The 22,234-nt window shown below is 38.1% G+C and overlaps 1 protein-coding gene across 1 annotated transcript in view; it reads right to left on the bottom strand.

Annotated features, from left to right (window-relative positions):
- The window catches only part of stk17a (serine/threonine kinase 17a), a 57,603-nt gene that overhangs the window by 28,555 nt on the left and 6,814 nt on the right, over positions 1–22,234 (bottom strand). The gene's annotated exons all lie outside the window — the stretch shown is intronic.

The raw sequence follows: 22,234 nt of genomic DNA, 5'->3' as shown, positions 1-22,234 counted from the left end.
CCCCAAGCATGTATGATCAAAAGATTGTTTCACTACACATTACACAGAGCATAATAACAGTTCAAACTGATGCACATATAGCTAAAAAAAATACTTTCTAGCATACAATATGCACATAGTTAAGAGTATCATATTAGGGGGCCTGGGTAGCTCAGCGAGTATTGACGCTGACTACCACCCCTGGAGTCGCGAGTTCCAATCCAGGGCGTGCTGAGTGACTCCAGCCAGATCTCCTAAGCAACCAAATTGGCCCAGTGGCTAAGGAGGGTAGAATCACATGGGGTAACCTCCTCGTAGTCACTATAATGTGTGGTTCTCACTCTCGGTGGGGCACGTGGTGAGTTGTGCATGGATGCCGTGGAGAATAATGTGGGCCTCCACACGTGCTACGTCTCTGCGGTAACACGCTCAACAAGCCACATGATAAGATGCGCGGATTGACGGTCTCAGACGCGGAGGCAACTGGGATTCGTCTTCCGCCACCCGGATTGAGTCATTAAGCCACCACGAGGACTTGGAGCGTATTGGGAATTGGGCATTCCAAATTGGAGAGAAAAGGGAAGAATTTTTTTTTTTTTCATATCATATTAAACATTCTTCTCTATCAGAAAATGTTAATTCTGGGGGATTTAAAATCCAGGGAATTAAATACTGGCTGCTACAGTGGTCTTTTAGAAAACTCAGGGGCATGTAGGTATTACTGAGGCTTTTAATGATTGCTCAAGTAGTGGACATGCAAGTTTTCTGAATATCAACTGAATATCTATTGTATCTATTGTATCATAAAATAACATAATATGTTATGTAACAAAATACGTAAAAAACCTCAAATATGTAAATAATCACATAACATAAATATTACAGAAATAAACTTATTATCTCTGACTTAAAGTTATCACATAAATATTTCTCTTTAAATAGGCTGAACAAACACCATATTAGGGCTGCAACAACTAATCGATAAAATGAATAATTATCAATAATGAAAATCATCTAAAACAAATTTCATTATTGATTAGTTGGATATTTGCAGCGAGCACGGAGAAGATCCGTCAGTGACGTCACTTTACAGCCCAGTGAAAAATGTGTTGCATTATGAAACTCATTTGAAAATCAACTGAGACAAGTTGAAGCAGAAAAACATGACCCAAGTTGCCCATCGCACAAGAGCACTTTATAAACACTTCAAAGAAGATCACAGTAAGCATACAGTTTAATGTGGAGCGGTTGCTGCATCAGGTGCGTTGAAAGAGGGCTTGTGCTGTTTCAAGCACTTAAGAGTTGTTTCTCTCCAGCGCATCACTTACTATTTTCTATGTTTTGTTAAGTATACATGTTATGAATTCGAAATCAGGCACGTATTTCCTTTCACAAAACAGTTTGCCTTTACCACAAGCGAGTCTTCATTAAACTTTACCGAGCACACGAGCGTGCGCATTCGCGTCAATCAAACCAATTGCAATGGAGAAAGGGAGCTCAATCATTTTTATTAAACTGTACATCATACCGTGATTTCAATTTCAATGTAATCAATTATGCAGCTTTCATGAATGTCACAATGTCTCAATGTCAAATGTGCCAGCTTTTTAAAATGTTTTACATGGTTTCTTCTCATCATGTAAGTGCATGTAATACAAGCTTAGCAATATGAGCTTAGGATGTCTAGACAAAAAGTCTAGGATGAGACTGTTCAGCGCAAGAGAGAACCTAATGATTGTAGTGACTATACCTAATGACTATATACAGTAAACTGTATTCTGAATATAATGTCTAAAAATGCTAAGGGTCCCAATATTTGATATTCCTGATAATGCCTAATGTAACGTCTAATTTCACCAGTAAACTAATACTATGGCAAACATTATTTTACTGGATAAGCATACACCATTAAAAGTTGTTTTTTTGTTTTTCTCTCGAATAGTTTAGAAACATGTAATGAGTGACTATACTTTTTAAAAACGTACAACATGAATTTTAAATACTTAAAATGTATATAATCAGTAACATAATTTTGTCATTTTCAGCTGGTTAGAATTATTAATATTTGTTTTATTCTCGTGTCACTATTGCCCTTTGCTGGGCTGATATTTTGTCCCACTCCATCCCTGATGGATTGTTTTACTGTTTAAAGAATAGTACTTTTTGTTAACCTTTACAATGAAAGGAACTGTTTTACATACGTCCTGAAAGTAATAATAATATTAATAATAATAAATTCAAATGTAACTTTTCATGATTCGGGCTTTGTTCAATGTTTTGAGAGAGTATAGAATCATGTAGTAGAATTCAGTTCCGTAAATCTAACCAAATATTCTTTATAATTTAATTTAAAATATCACACTTTAATAAAATACAGGAAATAAAAATTTAGTTTTTTTTTTATCCGATTAATCGAAAAAATAATCGAAGATTAATCTTTTATCAAAATAATCATTAGTTGCAGCCCTACACCATATATAACAGCATGATTACAAGCTTAGTTAACATGATGAATTATTACATACATTCAAAGCATTAGTATAATCAAACAATAAGGGATGGGCAATTTGGTCATTCTGTCTACTTGACTACTCGTAGTCTCATTGAATACATGAGTACTCAGTACATGATACATGATTAGTACTCAGGATGCAGCTTTCTGAATGCTCAGAAAGCATGTCTTCTCTTTTCTTCCTTCAGGTTACCGTATTTATCTTAAGCATGCACCACTGTTTGTTGTGCCTGGCCGAACTGTGTATTTTTTTAAACCACAGTTGGCTTGACCGGAGACGCCGTAACAATCATTTTTAATATGCTGTGTTAAGTTTAAAAAAGTTTTGAAGACCTTGCGTTCTGTTCCATTCAACTGCGCTCCATCTAGCAGTTTGAAAGGAAGAAAACGCCTGGTTTATGTGCACTTCTCCAGTTCTCTCCGTCGGTTGCTTGGTTTCCATTTCTGTGGTTTGTGCCAGATAGCTAGATCCGTTGTGAACTGTCATTGGTCTAAAATTCTTCTCATAACAGTATATTTAAGCCGTCATCTCCCTAGCTGGTTTAAAACAACCAGATTTTGGCTGAAGATGTCACACCTACCGACTGTTGTACTGAAAATTACCTCTCTTTTGTTGGAGGTCTGTCATACACCGATTCAGAATAGAGAAGTGGTGAGAGACATATGACTGCCTCCGACTTTAGTCACATGGAGCTCGCAAAAATATCAACAGGAGTACCGCGCGAGTGTACAACAATTGTAATAAACTGAATTAGGATGGGAATCATGGAGTAACTTTGCCCTGTGAATGTGTGTGCTTGTGTATTTATCAATTCAGGGACTGCCAAAGAAAGTGTATGTTAATATGCAGCTTCAGTGAGAAAAGGAAGTTCAATAAACATACCTGTTTACAGTTCCACCTGACTGTTCTGATTTTATTAGTCATATACATGTAAGAAATCTTTACGGCATTGTGCAGCCGTGTCGTTTTCAGTGTGGACAGACAGACTGCTTGAGAATGCTTGCTGATGGATTCTCATTACATCGTGTCTGGTTAGGACAATAATTCTGGCAAAGTAGCACCCACTTAGACAGGAATGGTCCATTTGAGAGCAAGGCAGAATCTTGTTTACTTGCTCAAGGATCTCGTTTACTTGCTACTTTCTTTTAAAATTCTTGTATATATTTCAAAAATTGGATGCCATGCATCGTGGAAACTAGGCCAAACCAGTGCTAGTTCTTCCTTGGAACGATACTAATTACAGCAGACAGTGAACTTCTAAACGTCCTTGCAAACCGATAGAAACCCAAGCAACATGATTCTGGGGAATTGTGTAAAGCCAGCCAATCAGATTGGAGCTTTCCATTTTGAGAAAGCTCTAGCCATTTTTGTAAGCAATAAGCACCAGACTGTCTGGAAATGGGGCATGTGGGCATACAGTCTAAAAATGAGACTACGATCATGGTAACACTTTCAAATCAGTTATTTACAATATTTACAGTACAGCTGAAAGACCATCAGTGGTAAAGAACATGCGTTAACTTCATTCAATATGGAGATGGCTCATAGGATAGCTCATCTCTCTGCTTTTACATCAACAATCTCCCTCAAAGTAGTGGAGCTCACATTTCCATGCATCCCATCAAAAGCAGTGGTGCACCGTTCAGGAAATTTGAAGCGATACCATAACGATTTTATTTTTAAAGTGCCCTTTGCCACACTTTTGCAAGTTATATTGTGCAGTTATATATGTTTATGCCCCACACAGTTAAATTATGGTAACTCTTTACAAAAAGATTCCATTTTTTTAACATTATTTAACAACATGAACTAATGAACTTAAATGTTAGTTACAACATATACTATTACATTTTTAAAATCAAAAGTTGTATTAGTTAACAGTTAATGCACAATGAACTAACAATGAACTACTGCAATTTTATTAACTAACATAATAAAGGCTGTAAAAATATATTGTTCATTGTTTGTTCATGATACCTTATGCATTAACAAATTTTAATGAATGGAACCTTTTTATAAAGTTACCAAAATTACATTAATCGTGAATTGCTAACATTTATTTGTATTGAAAACAATTATGAATAGATACTGGTAAGCAGCAAAAACCATGAGAGCATCACACACAGCAGAGATACATTCAAAAATAAGAAAAATATATCAACCACAAGCTCTAAAACTGCTCCAGTGAGAAATCATTAATATCAATGATTTGTTTACTGTCTTTGGCATTTTGCATTAACATATCACTAATTATTAAGCAAATGCATGAAGACACGGTGCCGTTATGGTTCAAAAATCTGATTTAAATTGGGATCCTCACAGAATAGCACTGAGATGAGTGACTGATGAGATATTGACAGCACCTGGAGAGCGCGCATGTTTGATTGACACCGCGAGTGAGCATACTGAAGGGAGTAAAGCTGAAAGTGCTCATGATTGCTCAAACAGTCTCTATCACTCAACACAACATCTGATTGTCACGACTCACGTTACATCACATATACTCAGATTTGTATAACATGTTTATTTGTTGTTTAATTCGTTTAAATTAAACAACAAATATCCTCTCCATGCTCACAGTGCAGCGGGTCAGAATTACTACTGTAATGACTCTAGAAAATGGGCAACTTAATATTCATACACGTATAATTCTTTCTTTTTTAAAAACAAACCAGCAAATTCATCTGAATAACAGCATGTCTGAAAGTTTACATTTGTGAATACATAGAATTGGCAACAATTTACCCTCCAGAGGCCACTCTGTCATGCTTCAAGGGCTGAGAAAGCACCCCTTCATTAGAGTAGCAGTATATGTGCAATTCCCTGCATGCTGCAAAAAAAGATCGGTCCTGATTCTAGGCATGATCGGCCAATCACAGACTTAAGACGAAGATCGGCCGATTTAGATCAGTGCACCCCTACTATAAAGCATGGGACACATACACATACATGCACATACACAAAACAACTTTTTTCAGGGCCCCTTTTTGATTCAGAGAAAGGCCTGAAGCTAGAGTGTTTGAGGGTGGTGAAAGGGTGCAGCAGGGGAGGGGGTGTTGTGTGTCTAAAGATGGCACACTTGTTATCACCAGGGCCCAACGTGCCTTTGTCCCTGTGGCATATTTGCAGGATGATATCATCTCAAAGACCAAACTGTCCCTCTTTGCACCCATACAAGTGGCCACGTTGTGGTTGGTGTCCCACTTTTATCACTGAACTTGAAGGTGCAAGGGCACATGAGAAAAACAAACATACACCGACAGAAAGGAAGCTGGGAGAATTATTATGAGGAAAATTGTGTATTGAGATGACAACCTCCTGCTGAGCCATCTCTCACATTCCTTACAGCCCAGGGAAATTAGATTTGTGTCACATAGGCAGCGTTGTGCTCATTTACATCGGTTTCAATTTCAGGGGCAGCTGTAAAACGTCTTGCACAGACTTAAATTTTCTGAAGAAAATCTGAGTGGTGCCTGCCCATGCGTTTGCCAAGGCTTTCTGGGTAGTTGCTTGGGCTTTGCTAGTTGATTGCTTACTGACTCAAGACAAAAGAGCCCACCCTCAAGTCTCTATGATATGCTGGTTCCTAAATATGGCTCCTTTAAATGCAAGTATATAGGATTCAACAGAACACTGGTTGAGCCAGTAATTTAGATGTCGTTCCAGACATATAACTTCCCTTTTTTCTGAGGAACAAAAAATATGTTTTAATGAATATCCCGGTCCGTCTGTTCGATGCAGTGACAGTGTTTAGTGCAAAAAACTAAGTTCTCGCTTAAACAAATGAACTACTGAGAACCACTGTGAATGGGCCTCTTAAAGGATGTCAAGATTTTTATAGACAAGTCATTTTTGGGTAAACGATTATTTTAAGCACAACCTTGTGGGAGTCACAAAATCAATGAAACATTGAACAAGGCTATTCCAAACAGAGTTCTTCCTGCTATTGCACTGTTGACATGAACTTGTGATTAACTGAAAGTTTTGTTTGACAAAAAGACATCCTTAGAACTGGAAGGTGGCTCTGTCGAAAGCAGGCACCAGAAAAATCCTTGGTTACGAGACCATGAGTGATTTAAAATGCAGACAGTGAAGTCCCAAACGTGCCGTCAGCAATGCTTGAGCCTTGCACCATGTGAAAAGCTGCATAAACACACGGCTTAGTGCTCCGTTTAGAAACACAGCAGCAGCCAAGAGAAGTATGGGGGAAGATTAAGCTTCCTGGAAGAGACGGTTGAGCGGTGGAGGAAATTCTCATAAACGTCCCTGCGAGAGGGCATAACGAATCAAGCCGTGATGTCCTGAACTAGCCTTCTTAGTCCATCTGCTCCCTCTGGCCCTGGACCACAGTCACCCACGCGTATGTTCCAAACAATTTGCAGTGTTATTCATAATTGCTCTATTCTCAGGGCAGAATGACTGATGCGCTTCCTAAGAGATGTGTGTAGGCGTCTGTGAAAACGGCTTATTTTACTGCTCAAACTCTCTGGAGGTTAAAACTATAAGATGTTTGACAAGGACTACCCCATAGACAAAAAACAAGTGAAGTGCATTCCAGCACGTCCTCCACAGAGACCAACATTGAAGCAGTGCAAGATCAGTTGCAACCCTTTGAGGACATGTTGGAGAAAGAATCACTATTGCCTAGTAAATTATGTTTTTTACTGGCCAGACTTTTGTCGACATGCAATCATAATGCAACTGAAAAAGATATTAAGTAAACAGCCGATTATCTAATCAGCCAATTGTGTGGCAGCAGTGTAATGTTTAAAATCATGCAGATATGTGTCATAGCACTGTTGTAACGTGTTTATTTGGGTCAACTGTTGTTGTTTTTTTGCACCATTCTCTATACACTCTAAAAACTGTTGCACAGGAAAATCCCAGCAGATCAGCAGAAATACTCAAACCAGCCCATCTGGCACCAACAATCATGCCATGGCCTAAATCATAGAGATACAATTTTTTCCCCATTCTGATGGTTGATGTGAACATTAACTGAAGCTTCTGACCCATATCTGTATGATTTTATACATTACACTGCTGCCACATGATTGGCTGATTAGATAATCGCATGAATAAGTAGATGTACAGGTGTACCTAATAAGGTGGCCGGTGAGTGTATATATACAGCATACTGTATGACTTCACATGCTTTAGTATCTGAGTGTATTTTAGTTCATATTTTGCTTTTTATCATTTTAATCAGATTTTAGATTTTTTACAATTTCTTCTATCAATTTATATGATGTCATGAAATTCCATTTATAATAATTATAAAAGCTATTGTCACTGTTTGAAATTTCATACACTAACACAAAATATTGGAAGGTTGGACTAATTCTGAAAACAGAATTCGAAATATAACATTCAAGTGCTAAGTACATCAAAAGTACTATGTAAAAAAAACATTGTTGATTAGGCAAGGCTTTGCAGTTTTTTTTCCAAACCACTGCATAGATGCTGCAAGATCCTATTTGTTAAATTCTTCAATATTTACAGTGTTTGTTGGTTAAACCTTTAAATATTTATACATTGCACTTACTACATTTTGTTACATGTTTGTCTATAAACATAATAATTTGTATGATTTACAAGTGTTGACACTGAGTTTTCATTAAAATGTACAGTTGAAGTCAGAAGTTTACATACACCTTAGCCAAATACCTTTAAACTCAGTTTTTCACAATTCCTGACATTTAATCATAGAAAACATTCCCTGTCTTAGGTCAGTTAGGATCACTACTTTATTTTAAGAATGTGAAATGTCAGAATAATAGTGCAGAATTATTTATTTCAGCTTTTATTTCTTTCATCACATTCCCAGTGGGTCAGAAGTTTACATACACTTTGTTAGTATTTGGTAGCATTGCCATTACATTTTTTTACTTGGGTCAAACGTTTTGGGCAGCCTTCCACAAGCTTCTCAAAATAAGTTGCTGGAATTCTGGTCCATTCCTCCATACAGAACTGGAGGCCTCCTTGCTCGCACACACTTTTTCAGTTCTGCCCACAAATGTTCTATCGGATTGAGGTCAGGGCTTTGTGATGGCACTCCAATACCTTGACTTTGTTGTCCTTAAGCCATTTTGCCACAACTCTGGAGGTATGCTTGGGGTCATTGTCCATTTGGAAGACCCATTTGCGAACGAGCTTTAACTTCCTGGCTGATGTCTTGAGATGTACCAGTCCCTCCTGCAGCAAAGCATCCCCACAACATGACGCTGCCACCCCTATGCTTCACAGTTGGGATGGTGTTCTTTGGCTTGCAAGCCTCACCCTTTTTCCTCCAAACATAACGATGGTCATTATGGCCAAACAGTTCAATTTTTGTTTCATCAGACCAGAGGACATTTCTCCAAAAAGTAAGATCTTTGATATGAACTTTTCGCACCAAACTATGTTCATCTCTAGGAGACAGAATGCTTTTCCTTCCTTGAGGCTGCATGATCCCATGTTGTTGCGTTCTATTGTTTGTACAGATGAACGTGGTTCCTTCAGGTGTTTGGAAATTGCTCCCAAGGATGAACCAGACTTGTGGTGGTCCACAATTTTTTTTTCTGTGGTTTTGGCTGATTTCTTTTGCTTTTCTCATGATGTCAAGCAAAGAGGCACTGAGTTTAAAGGTAGGCCTTAAAATACATCATAGGTACACCTCCAATTGACTCAAAGAAGCTAATTGGCTAATTGCCTAAAGGCATGACATAATTTTATGGAATTTTCCAAGCTGCTTAAAGGCACAGTTAACTTAGTTTATGTAAACTTCTGACCCACTGGAATTATGATATGGTCATTTAAAAGTGACACAATCTGTCTATAAACAACTGTTGGAAAAATTACTCATGTCATGCACAAAGTAGATGTCCTAAACGACTTGCCAAAACTATAGTTTGCTAATATGAAATCTGTGGAGTGGTTAAAAAATTTGTTTTAATGACTTCAACCTAAGTGTATGTAAACTTCTGACTTCAACTGTATAACAAGCACTAAAATGGTACTGTAGCTTTTAGAGTACCGAGAGTTCCGTGAGCAAGTGTTTACGGTTGGGTGCACATTACCAAAAGAGAAGTTGCATGGTTGTTTTTACCTAATTCGTGCAATGTGTGATTAGAATTAATGTTTCTTTTTACTTTATAATCAATAACTGTCTGTAAACAACAGAAAGGATATTCTAGAGACAGTCAATAAAAAGTGCTTAGATCTTATCTTTGGACACACATTACAAGGAACAAGTCTAAGCAAACTTTTCTCGCATAATCTATATTGACTCGCTTGTACAAATATTTATTGTTTTTGTCAAGTTCTCAAATACAAATCTACAAGAACTTGAGTTTTGCAAAACTTTTTACCTTTCAACAGACATCCAACAGACACGTTACACTGGTCTGTAGCCATGCTGTGAAACAAAGAATGTTGTGAAAACAGTCCGTGCAAAAGTTTAAGCAAAATCAGAGTTCACGTGGTTAAATGCAATGTAAATGTAACTATGGCATATCATGGCTCAACTACACTGCGATGCATGACATCTAAGGACCCACAGATAAGGACCCACCCTTCGCCACTACACAACTCAATCACTGGTAAGTGAAATCTGAATATTTACAAGCCAGTGGCTAATAGCAGACATTTTGTAGTCTCAAAGTGCAATATTTGGTCGCATATACAAGTGATTTACTCACATAGTAGAGGGCTGAAATGCATGTCTCGATTCCACCCCACAGTGAAAGAAAAGTTGAACTAGCTTACCTGCCATCTGCTTAAGGCATCTGTGATGGTCATATCAAATGGACATGTATCCATGCAGGAAAATTGTATTTGGTAGTCGAAGACCTCCTGCATTCCTTGAGAAAACTGATCAGGGAAATAAAATTAACCTTGCATAACAGATTAAGGTTACTTCAGTTGTCTAAAGCAAGGCAACTGATGAAAAAAACCTCAATGGATATTTGAAGAAAAGTAGATAGTCGAAATATCATTGTTCTGTTGTTTGTATTTGACAGTCTCCCCGAACTCAGGTCTATAGGTAAACCTACAGGTCATAGTTGCTGTGCTGACTGAGTTCATGTGAGAGTCATAGGTTCGCAATGGGTTTCAAGCATCAAAAAGAAGCTTTCCTTTTTTTTTTTTTTACCCCATTCTGTCCAAAACTCCACAGATTTACTACACACAGATGGGACTGCCTTCCTACTTTCTTCAGAAAATGTGGACATTAATGGGGGTGAACAGAAAGAAAGAAAAAAAATCCTTGTTTTGAGCTGGCCCAATAAAATGTGGGTGTAAAGTTAAACATCTTTGTAATGGGTTTCTTCAAGAAAGGAACAAAGTTCTTTGCCTTCAAATTGGATTTTATTTGATCATATGATACGTGACCAAACGGAGCCATCAAATATGTGAACCACGAAACCATCAGTAATGTTGCTTTTGTGCCTGTCGGTCATATGAGGGTGCGGAGAGGGGCCAGTGATTGATTCAACCTCAACTGCAAAACCTCATTAAGACGTAACTTACCTTACTGTCATTGGACCTGCTCATCTTCACCTTGCTCACTCACATGGCTCAATTACTTGAGTGGCGTACTCAGGTGGGACTGGAAGCAATGGAGCAAATTCCATCTGCACTATTTTTAAATTGTTGGTTTATGTACATATGCATCAGACAGATATGTTGCATCAAATCTCAAGCTGGTCGCACACTGCAAAAGAAGTGCCATCCCAAGTCGCATTACAGATAGGATGTTTATTATACAATTTATTTATATGTAGTCTTGAATAGGCTTTATTCAAGCTGTCAAACCAAAATTGCCTATACACAATATATCTTCTATCCAAAGCTGAAGTAAATAATCTATGTTCCTTGTTAATGATTTGGGTTGAATTTAATGGGAAAATATATGAGTGGAATGGAAAAATTGAGCAGCCCCCGAAGTTGTAGCTGGAGACCGTCGAAAGACGGAGCCAGTGTGTGTACATTCATAGAAAACAATGGTTTATAATGTTAGGATGCCTTCATTCACAAGATCCGTCCAGTGTGTGACCCCTTACCTTTTGGCTTTTTAAAGTCTTGTGCCATGTGTGCTGCATTTTTAAGAGGATGTGTAAAGTCAAAAAGAATTAAACTTTTCAAGAAGTGTCACAAAAATGTCATTTTGTTCCATTCCATTGCATCAATCGTGCTTCATCTAGCCATTTTTTAACGTGTTTTAATGCGTTTAAAGTCGTCACTTGCTTGTTCCAACTCTAGCCAATCGGTCCGCAAGGTACCACACAAAATTTAATTGTAACAAATTTCAGAATAAAAATGAAATGTTTTTAAATGAAGAAAGAAAAAATTAAGAAAATCATTGGTGTCACTTCCAACTACTCAAGTAAACTGGTACTTGTAATAATTTTGAGGAACACAGACTAGCTGCCTACGTGTTAGGCAGCTGGCATGACTACTGATGATAAATGTAAGAACTTGGCCCGGCAGCTAAGTATTTGAACTACAAATGTTCTCTAAACTCAATTACTCTGATTGATACCGATTCAGAAACACTAAAGTACCATTGGCTCCTTTGAAAACCTAATAGGCTTTTACTGCACTTGACTGCACAGCTTTGGCATACCTTAATTTCCATAGTATTGCGTTAATCTGGTCCCTGCTGCTCAAGACTGGCTGCTTGAGAATACCAATGCCAGGAGGGAAAGGAATAAAGGAGTAGCTCTAATCTCCTCACATAATACCTGCCACTCCAAAGGTCTACGGTTGTCCAATCATAGCATGGCAGTAGCTTTGGAAAGTCTATCATTCCCCCACTGTGAGTAATGCCGCTTTGAAGTGAAATGCTTTGAGTACTTCTGTTTTTGTGAACATCATTGGATGTCGCATGAGCCTGCAACAAATCGTGACAACAGTTGACAATGTGAGCAAATGATTTTCAAATGAAAACGTACTAACGACCAACTTTTAGGTCATGGTCACAAGAACGTGGTACAGATGTTTCGTCGAATATGACTTTCTATTATTGTACGGCTTTCAATAAGTTCTCTGTGGTTAACCAACGTTGAGAGCCTTTGACTGAGCTCTGAAGCCGCTGGAAAGACGGACTATGATTTGGTGCCGTGGACTTTGGTGCCTTTAAAAAACAAGCTGTATGCTTTCTCTGCAGCCATGTCAGCACATTTCCAGAGCCTGTGGCCTCCCACAGACAACACCCTGAGCGCTTTCATGTGTGCTAGACTAGGGTTGACGGCAGGGTCACAGTTTATGTGAAATAGCAGCCATATCTCGAGCAGATGGTCTCTCTGTTTGGGTACAGGCCTAGTGTTTATATGGTAAGAAATTGGCCAACTTGCAGGCTTGTTAGGAAGTTATTCAGCAATTAAGGTCCAAACCATTAACTTATTCAGATGATCAATTTAAGAAAAGGTATTAATATTCTATCGGAATAGGCATTATGTATAGTTACATCGCAGTCACAAAACCAAATTTGTCAAGTCTAAGTATTATTTTAGCATAAAGGACTAGTTCACCCAAAAATGAAAATCTGCTGATAATTTACTCAACCTCAGGCCATCCAAGATGGTTCTGATTTTCTTCATCAAAACAGAATTTAAGATTTTTAGGATTTAATTTCAGGCCTCCTCCTTTAAACAATGCAAGTGAATGAAGCGAACATTTGTAGTTAAGAAGTATATAAGTATTATTTTGTTTCTAAAAGTAATCAATCGTTTGGGTTCAGAAGAACTTTATTTGCCGACTGGAGTAATGTGGATTTTTTTGATGCACCCTAAATATGCATTTTGGACTGTCAAAAAGTGGAGTACATTCACTTGCATTGTTTAGAGGAGGAGGCCTGAAATTAAATCCTAAAAATCTTAAATTCTGTTTTGATGAAGAAAGAAACAGATACATCTTGGATGATTATCAGCAAATTGTAATTTATGGGTGAACTATTTCTTTTAACAGTCCTTTACAGGGTAGAGGAATCCTTTCTGCAGCCGTAAGATCACATTTCGAACCCCGACCTATTCACCTGGGTAAAGGAGGTCATTAGGTCACAAAAAGTCTTATGGATGCTGACAGATGAAATCAAGGTGCTGCGTCAGTTTGTAGAAAAAAAACGAGGAGGACAATTTGTGGAAAAATGACAAGACAGTGGTTTGACAGGCCTATGTTCGAGACATGACATTAGAATTACTTTCTTACCGAGAACTTTAACACCAGCAAGATACAGTATGTTTTGCATTCAAACAGTCTGAACAAAACATTTAGCTACTGTGTAAGACAGGGCTAGGTAATGATACAGATTTTCGATTAAATTCCGATTCAAAAGCTCTTGATTCAATTCCAATTTAGGATTTATTTGGGTATTTCAGTTATTTTACTTGCACATGAATTCTCTTCCAGAAAATGCTGTTAATTATACAGGGGACATTCCAACTAGGTACATTATGAAAATATACATTTTAAAAATTTTATTTCATCATTAGTTTCTTCATTTTGGTCACATTTAGACTTTAAAAAAAAAAAAATACAAATCCATGTATTCCATCAATGGACATGTTGTCTTGAAATCGCATACTATATTGTATATACACACACACACACACACACACACAGTTGAAGTCAGAAGTTTACATACACCTTTGCCAAATACATATAAACTCAGTTTGTCACAATTCCTGACATTTAATCATAGAAAACATTCCCTGTCTTGGGTCAGTTAGGATCACTACTTTATTTTAAAAATGTGAAATGTCAGAATAATAGTAGAGAGAATTATTTATTTCATCTTTTATTTCTTTCATCACATTCCAGTGGGTCAAAAATTTACATGCGCTTTGTTAGTATTTGTTAGAATTGCCTTTAAATTGTTTAACTTGGGTCAAACATTTTGGGTAGCCTTCCACAAGCTTCTCACAATAAGTTGCTGGAATTTTGGCCCATTCCTCCAGACTGAACTGGTGTAACCGAGTCAGGTTTGTAGGCCTCCTTGCTCGCACACGCAGGGCTTTGTGATGGCCACTCCAATACCTTGACTTTGTTGTCCTTAAGCCACTTTGCCATAACTTTGGAGGTATGCTTGGGGTCATTGTCCATTTGGAAGACCCATTTGTGAACAAGCTTTAACTTCCTGGCTGATGTTGCTTCAATATATCCATATCATTTTCCTTCCTCATGATGACATCTATTTTTTGAAGTGCACCAGTCCCTCCTGCAGCAAAGCACTGCCACAATATGATGCTGCCACCCCCATGCTTCATGGTTGGGATGCTGTTCTTCGGCTTGCAAGCCTCACCCTTTTTCCTCCAAACATAACAATGGTCATTATGGCCAAACAGTTCAATATTTGTTTCATCAGACCAGAGGACATTTCTCCAAAAAGTAAGATCTTTGTTCCCAAGTGCACTTGCAAACTGTAGTCTGTCTTTTTTATGGTGGTTTTGGAGCAGTGGCTTCTTCCTTGCTGAGCAGCCTTTCAGGTTATGTCGATATATGACTCGTTTTACTGTGGATATAGATTCTTATCAACCTGTTTCCTCCAGCATCTTCACAAGGTCCTTTGCTGTTGTTCTGGGATTGATTTGCACTTTTTGCACGAAACTACATTCATCTCTAGGAGACAGAATGTGTCTCCTTCCTGAGCGGTATGGTGGCTGCGTGGTCCCATGGTGTTTATACTTGCGTACTATTTTTTGTACAGATGAACGTGGTACCTTCTGGCATTTGGAAATTGCTCCCAAGTATGAACCAGATTTGTGGAGGTCCACAATTTGTTTTCTGAGGTCTTGGCTGATTTCTTTTGATTTTCCCATGATGTCAAGCTGAGTTTGAAGGTAGGCCTTAAAATATATCCACAGGTACACCTCCAATTGACTCCAATTAGCCTACCAGAAGCTAATTGCCCTTGACATCATTTTATGGAATTTATGGAATTTTCCAAGCTGCTTAAAAGCACAGTTAACTTAGTGTATTTAAACTTCTGACCCGCTGGAATTGTGATATAGTCAATTAAAAGTGAAACAATCTGTCTGTAAACATTTGTTGGACAAATTATACGTCATGCACAAAGTAGATGTCCTAAACGACTTGCCAAATCTATAGTTTGCTAATAAGAAATCTGTGGAGTGGTTAAAAAAATGAGTTTTAATGACTTCAACCTAAGTGTGTGTAAACTTCTGACTTCAACTGTGTGTGTATGTGTGTGTATATATATATATATATATATGTATATGTATGTGTATATATATATATATATATACACACACATATACACACACACACACACTACCGGTCAAAAGTTTTGAAACACTTACTCATTCTTTATTATAATTTTTTTCACATTTTAAAATAATAGTGAAGTCATCAAAACTATGGAATAACATAAATGGAACTATGGGAATTATGTTGTGACTACCTGTGATGCTTTTTAAACTGTATTGAAGGAGTTCCCATCTATGTTGGGCACTTATTGGCTGCTTTTCTTTATTATTTGGTCCAAGTCATCAATTTAAAAAACTTTTTTTTTTTCTTATAAAATTTTAGTTTTATAATGAAATAAATTTATATGGTGGCACAATTATATTTTTGTCTACAAAACTAATTTCAAACATTTAAGCAAACGCCTTTGGATCAAAAGATTTAAGATCATGAGAAACATTTCAGTCAAGCGTTTCAAAACTTTTGACCAGTAGTGTATGTATGTATGTATATATATATATATATATATATATATATATATATATATATATATATATATATATATTAGCATTAGTTAAATGTTTTATTGTTTACATGTATTATTTGTACTATAAGTATTTATATTGATTTACAGAAAATGTACTAAAATGGTAATGTCTCTATAAGAATACCGGCAGTTCAGCGTGCGCCACAGAAGTGTTTTGGTTGAGCGCAAATTATTGAAGGTTTTTTCCTGATCAACAACTGACTGTTAAAGAACAAAGGATTAATTAAAAGAGATATTATTAAATAATGGATTGTGTGGATCTCATCTTTGGACACACAGAATGAGTCCAAGCTAACTTTTACTCTTAATGCATAGTGAAAAGAACTCTCGGTTACATTTAAATTATGTAAATAAGTCACTTCAGACTAAAAGTCGCAAGACCTTTCAGATGATGAACAAACTGTGACTTATATTCTGGAAAATATGGTACTAAATAAAGGTGCTTAAATAATTTTTTTTTTTAAATGGTATGCAGAGGATGTTCCTTCTCCCTGAAAGATATCACTGAAATAATTGTCCTGAGATATATCACTGGTCTCTACAAACAAAAAAGGCAAACAAAACAACTTACATTTTCCTACAATCAGAAATCATTACAAGAAAACAGATTTTATACAGATAAAAACTGATGGCTTGGTCCATAATAATTATGGAAATGTACCATAGTTATTCCATAGTGTCCATATTTTTACAATTATACTTGTAATAAGACCATGGTAACCATTGATAAAACCATGCATGGCTCCTCACTACCATGGTTAGTAACTATGGTTTCTATATAAAGAACTATGGTGTAAATACATTTAGAAACTTTTTCTGCCAAAACCACCATAGTTAATACAGTACAGTTAGTGTTACTACAGTAAATCCATGGTACATTTTTGCAAGTGTTGTGATCTGAAAATTGAAAAACCTTCTAATTTATGTTTTTTCCTGTCATGCCATTTATAATGTGGGGGTTATTTGTTTTAAACTAGTTTCATCACTGAGACATTTGGAGTTTTGCAACAGACGGTTCTGTACCACATTCAAACGGGTTTTCACAATCCCTGTCTCACATCTCACTGGTTCACAAGTGCATTCAAAATAGTCTGTGCGGTTGAGGCTAGTCTCGTGAATTACCGCACCTGCTCTGCGCTTGTGCTGCTGTGAGCAAATTGCGCTCCAAAACATATGGAAAAAATAAAATAAAAAATGAATTTGAAAAAAATAAAATAAAATTCAAAAGGGCCCTTTTAAAATGAAATGTTAGGAAATTCATCAAGTTAAGATAATATGTTTAAAGCAGATAAGCAAAAATAAACTCAAAGCCCTCTTAGGGGCTGTTCAAATCTAGATGTAATGCAATGAAAGAAAAGTTCTCGAGGCACACGTTTGTTTTTTTTACTTGACACGACACCTAAAAACTTCTGCACGAGACATTGATAAAATGAGATGTAGCATAATTAAAGCCTCAAGTCTTTTTGAGTATGATGCTACAAGCTTGGCACACCTATTTTTTGGCAGTTTCTCCCATTCTTCTTTGCAGGACCTCTCAAGCTCCATCAGGTTGGATGGGGAGCGTTGGTGCACAGCCATTTTCAGATCTCTCCAGAGATGTTCAATCGGGTTTAAGTCTGAGCTCTGGCTGGGCCACTCAAGGACATTCACAGAGTTGTCCCGTAGCCACTCCTTTGATATCTTGGCTGTGTGCTTAGGGTCGTTGTCCTGTTGGAAGATGAACCTTCGCCCCAGTCTGAGGTCCAGAGCGCTCTGGAGCAGGTTTTCATCAAGGATGACTCTGTACATTGCTGCATTCATCTTTCCCTCGATCCTCACTAGTCTCCCAGTTCCTGCCGCTGAAAAACATCCCCACAGCATGATGCTGCCACCATCATGCTTCACTGTAGGGATGGTATTGGCCAGGTGATGAGCGGTGCCTGGTTTCCTCCAGACATGACGCTTGCCATTCAGGCCAAAGAGTTCAATCTTTGTTTCTCATGGTATAAGAGTCCTTCAGGTGCCTTTTGGCAAACTCCAGGTGGGCTGTCATGTGCCTTTTACTGAGGAGTGGCTTCCATCTGGCCACTCTACCATACAGGCCTGATTGGTGGAGTGCTGCAGAGATGGTTGTTCTTCTGGAAGGTTCTCCTCTCTCCACAGAGAAACGCTGGAGCTCTGTTAGAGTGACCATCGGGTTCTTGGTCACCTCCCTGACTAAGGCCCTTCTCTCCCAATCGCTTAATTTGGCCAGGTGGCCAGCTCTAGGAAATGTCCTGGTGGTTCCAAACTTCTTCCATTTACGGATGATGGAGGCCACTGTGCTCATTGGGACCTTCAATGCTGCAGAAATTTTTCTGTACCCTTCCCCAGATCTGAGCCTCGATACAATCCTGTCTCGGAGGTCTACAGACAATTCCTTGGACTTCATGGCTTGGTTTGTGCTCTGACATGCACTGTTAACTGAGGGACCTTATATAGACAGATGTGTACCTTTCCAAATCATGTCCAATCAACTGAATTTACCACAGATGGACTCCACTCAAGTTGTAGAAACATCTCAAGGATGATCAGTGGAAACAGGATGCACCTGAGCTCAATTTTGAGTGTCATGGCAAAGGCTGTGAATACTTATGTACATGTGATTTTTTCATTTTTTATTTGTAATAAATTTGCAAAGATTTCAAACAAACTTCTTTCACATTGTCATTATGGGGTATTTTTTGTAGAATTGAGGAAAATAATGATTTTAATCAATTTTGGAATAAGGCTGTAACATAACAAAATGTGGAAAAAGTGAAGCGCTGTGAATACTTTCCAGATGCACTGTACATTTTCAAAAAAGCAAAGAAAGTTTGGGATGGACTGTGCTCTAGCATTGAACTATAATTAACCAGCAGGACATCGCACCAGTGTCCATTTATTGATCGCAGCAAGCTTGTCCCGATTGCTGTTAAACAAAGAGGAGCTGAGAAAAGCTAACTGTAATTGTCCCCCTGTAATTTCTGCCACGTTACACCACATTTAATGAATGTGTTAAATGAGGGCAGCAGCACTTTATATTCTGCCGAGCAAGTGTGCACTTCAGGTTAAAAAAACAAACAGCTTTTGCTCAGGGTTTCACTATTATTTAGACATCTTGGAAAAAAAAAATAATAAAAAAAAATAAAAATAATAATAAAAAAGGTTTTCTGTTCATTGCATTAATCAGCAACAGGCATCAAAAAGGACACTGGTCTATTAGTTAGCTGCAGCCAGTTTGCCAAGAGCAAAAGCTCTTAAAGGTGGGGAACAAAAACAAGGTATGACTAAAACTCCCATCAGCACACGTGTTACTGGATTGAAAAAAAAAGAAAATCTCCTGGATTGAAAGTGTAGGCCTGTTTACTTTGTGTCTGTGACATGCAGAAATAACGAACTCCGACATGTGACCTCAGCACAAAGCGAGGGGCTCCTGTTCACATGGTCTATGTGTAGAGCGACAGATATTTTCTGAATATCTTTGGAAAGGGCATTACTTCATCTGTAAGCCTCTACGTTTTTCAGATCCGACTGCGTTCTATCAGCACCTCACTCTTTGTAACACTGTGGTAATTATGCAGAAAACAGATCTGGTTTGCTCATCATGCCTTCATGGAGACAAATAAATGACGTACTCTGACAAACTTTATTACCACTTTTGGACAAGTTACATGTCGAATTTTAATACTTAGGATTAGGGATTTGTTCTAAAGCTCTAGTGTCAAGTATGAGCGATAGTAAAGCACCACTTAACAAGCACCAAAATGACCCAACAACTTCAACTCAACACGGTACCAAGCCCTAGTTTGTAAATATAAATAAAACAGATCAGCATGCATGAAATGTTAATTGTGAATAAAATGTTTAAAGTCTTGATGATGTGTGTAATGGCTGTGGTTGGTTAAACATTCAGATAGTCGAGGAACAGGAAATTTGCACTGGCACTTTGCCTCAGATCATCATTGCCTTGTTTTTGTCACTCAAGCACAAAAAGGGGTTCAATAACAAGCTTGGCTTTCACATGACACTGCCGCCACCCCCCACCCACCACAATAGCCCTCGCCCTGTTTCCATGGTGCACAGCAGATGTTGCCACTGGGACCTCAGACCCATACAGCATGAATGGCACAGTGATGATGTCATAGTATCCCACTCAGCTGTCAGAACTAGGACAGAGATCTCTGGGAAAGACTGGGCTTACAAAAAGAAATGATGGGAAAGACTGGGGGAATCACATTGCACACATCCGGCTGAAAGGCCCCCGAGAATTATGAGAGAAGTGTGAGAAATTTTCAGCTGATGACATGCTGTTTAAAACAACAGTGAGACTGTGGTGTCATCCATTTTTACACTCTAAACACATCCCTTCCAAATACTCAGAGTGAACCACCTTAATTAAAAGATAACAGACTCAAAGTTCAATACTAAATAAGCTGACCTAAGGTGGATAAGCATGGATTCTTAGTTCAGTATATTCAGTAGCTTACAGTATATACACTGACAAAAGTATTTAGATCATTAGATTTGTGCAATAAAAAGTGAAGTTGCACCTTATCTCTGTGTTTAGAAGCACGTTTAGGCTTATTTTAGTTTAGAGCTTGTTCTCTTAAAGGTGCAGTATGTAACAATTTTCATGTAATTTCATGTTTTTGCCAATGTGTGAACGGCTTGTAATGCAACTTAAAAAATGAGCCCTTCCCAGACTTCCTAGGTTGCCTATTAAAGCCTGAGGACTGATTTTCATGCGAAGGGAGAGGGTAGGTTTTGCCGGGAAAATCCAAAGGATGTGACGTTTAAGCACGCTCCCGAGAGCCTTCTACTGAATCCCGTCTGGTTAAGCGGGAATGTGATCGTGGTCGAGCGAAAACTACAGTGAACATCGGCAGGGCATATGATTCCTGGAGGGAACTTTGTTAACCGACCCTGAATTGCCATTCTTCTTATTGGACTGGTAAGCTTACATAACTGCAAAGCATGTGAAATATAGTGCCAATACTTGATCTTGCCTGCTACTGCTGACAAATTGCAAGCTACCTTGCTTTATAACTTTCAAATAATTTCAACGATCTTCTCTTTATACTAAAAGTCAGGTATACAGGATCAATTTAAGCAAATATGCTGGTTTCTTGATCATAGTACAACATATGACATACAAAACATACAATAGTGCAACATAACAGTGCAGTGCAACAGTAAACTGTCTGGTATAGTTCGGTAGTATGTAGCTGTATGTGTGTATCAGTATGCTATGTTAGCTGATTAGTAGTATTAGTTTAGTCTCAAAGTTTGTAGTAAAACAATCATAACTGTGTAATTGTAATTATGCTACCACATCTGTCAGCATGATGCCGGTGGATCACGTTCAGTCTCTTTGTACGTTACGTCATTGTTTTGGCCGATGCGCGCTCGCTCGCATCCCTATGGAGTGTGTGCACGAGCACGAGCAACAGGTAGCTGGATGCAGTTCACTTAACGGCCACAGGTGTCATTAATAACAAGGGTTTCTGAATCTTACATACTGCACCTTTAAGAAAAACGCATCACACGCATGATTTATAACGCATATGGCTGTATGCTCATGCTGCATTATCAAGCACGCGATCAGCAGAGCAAAATAACGTTCTGTCTACATCAGACACGAGTGGTGTGGCACGATGCGACAAAAACAAACGGCTCACATTATAATCAATGGCGCTGTCTACTAGGGCTGGGCGGTATATTGACTTAAGGTATATCTAAATATTTTCAAACGAGATATAGGATGAGAATATACCGTTTATATTAATATAGTTGATGCTGCATTACATAACCCATTTCTTCCGTAAAGCCATGCCGTGTTTGCATCTATCCTCTCTCACACTCTCCACGCAACCCCACCCCCACTCTCCCTCTGCACGCAAACCCAGCCCCACATGCTCACAAGTTCTCCTGCAACATGCAGGGAGACACAGTGCTGGTTCACACTGCCCAAGAAGACCTGGTTAGTAAAAAGAAAAACAATGGTTCAATTATT

The sequence above is a fragment of the Myxocyprinus asiaticus genome, chromosome 41 (genome assembly GCF_019703515.2).
Source record: "Myxocyprinus asiaticus isolate MX2 ecotype Aquarium Trade chromosome 41, UBuf_Myxa_2, whole genome shotgun sequence".
Classification (NCBI taxonomy): domain Eukaryota; kingdom Metazoa; phylum Chordata; class Actinopteri; order Cypriniformes; family Catostomidae; genus Myxocyprinus; species Myxocyprinus asiaticus.
Note: the sequence above shows the minus strand (reverse complement) of the source record. Positions and strands in the feature narration are given on the sequence as shown.